The sequence below is a fragment of the mitochondrial genome of Mimulus guttatus, assembly GCF_056151865.1.
Source record: "Mimulus guttatus mitochondrion, complete genome".
NCBI lineage: Eukaryota > Viridiplantae > Streptophyta > Magnoliopsida > Lamiales > Phrymaceae > Erythranthe > Erythranthe guttata.
In genome coordinates this window covers 43,192-45,000 of record NC_018041.1, presented here as the reverse complement: position 1 = coordinate 45,000, position 1,809 = coordinate 43,192, and positions in this window count along the sequence as shown.

Here is a 1,809-nt window from a genome sequence, read left to right as displayed (position 1 = left end):
GTTGCAACAAGCCGGCCGGCCGATAGGCGAAAGAGAATCAACTAGTTTAGTTCTGATCTGAGTAGGCTCATAATAGGGAATACCTTAACCCTGGGAACCGGGGCCTGTCCATCCTTCGTTTGCGGTCGACGTTCCGGCTTTGTCCGTCGACAGCTGAATGTTTCGATCTGGTTCGATTCATGATCGCATCTGCAAACCTTATCCCGTGGGCCTTAGCGGACGTTTTTCATTCTTCACCCGGTCCTTAGTAGCCTTTCCAAAGGTAAGCGGTTAGGTTGACTTTGAAAAGGTTCCTAGTAAACAACACGTTAAAGAAAGCTTCTTCCTTGTCACCACTCCCACTACCAATGAGAGGACTGAAAGCGGCCTACTTGAGAATGGCTCCTTGACTTTGCTTTCAACCGGCTTGGTATTGGCAACTCCACTTGGAGAAAGACAGGCAGGGCAGGATAGCAATAGAGGTGCGGAGCGGAGATTAGCGCTTTGTTTCATTTAGGAAATTTGCCAACGAAGGCAGGCTACTGATTAGCAAGAGGAGAAGCAAACCAGAGTTGAAGAAAGAACTCCGAGTGAAGGCAACTCACTAGGAATTTTCTATAGAACAAAATTCAATAGGGTGCTTTGCAGTAAACGAAAAGGAGAGAGCTTTGTTGACCTTTAACAGTGGCGAATACTTCGAACTTTCGAGATCGAATATAGCCTATAGTAAAGTAGCCACGCAAGGGATTCGACTTGCCAACTGATCCGACTTTGATTGGGTCAGGAACGGGAAAAGACGAAAAGAAGGAAGGAGGGAGCCCCACTACTCTTTCGCTTCCCCGGGAAAGTCCGCCTATTACTGGAACCGGCGAAAGGGGTAGAGGCGATTCCGGATCTGAGAAAGAAGAAGCTGTTACAGAAAAAGCTGCAATTGGAATGCTTTCCGTGGCTAGAACGGTAGAAGAATAAATAAGGCTGGAGTTCGCCTAGCTTTCACGTGTCAACTGCTTTCTCTTTACTTTACCTTCTGACTTTCTCTTTTCGGCATAAGCTCTTGCCACTGAAGAAGCTGGTTCAACTTGAGCAAGAACTGCTTCGGATCAAAGACACTTCGTACCGAGGTCATACACAATTACACTGTCCTCCGCTTCGGTCCGACATAAAGTAAAGGGGCCAAGTGAGTTCCCGAACACAAAGGTTATCGCTACGCTTATCTTTCTGAAGAACAAGTAGTCCTTTGGTTTTCTTCCATTTTAAGCGCAGCACTGATGGATAATGCTCCCAATTCGGCTGATAAGCTTTTCGACCATTAAGGATCTGTTGGGGAAGGAAGTGCATCTTATTGACTGATACTTGTTCGCCTCTTCTTCGATCAGAGGGCACGCTCTGCTAAAACGTTTTTTTGATCTTGAAACTATTTGTAACTCAAGTTTTAAGACAAATTATTAGATGTCTTTCCTTTTCCGGTCGTGCTGATCCTCCTCAGTCGGGGGGAGATTGAGATCGGGAAGACTTGGTTGCTTCGAAGAGCTGGCACCGCTTCCATCGCCTCCCATGGAAAGAGGAAATCCTTCTATGGCAGAAAGCAGAAAATCGATCCAGTAGTCTACAAATAGAGCAAAGAAAGGGGCTCCCCAAGTTCCAAAGAGCTCGAGTAATCAACAGTACGGTCATACTGATGATAAATTTGAAAAAGAGTCCGCGTATGAGAAACATGAGTTGGCTTTTCCAGTATCTATAGAATGAACACTGTGAACTATCCGCTTCAAAAGGATGGTTGTCAGTTTCTTCGATCGGAAAAAAAAGACAAAAGAATGGTTTAGCCGATGA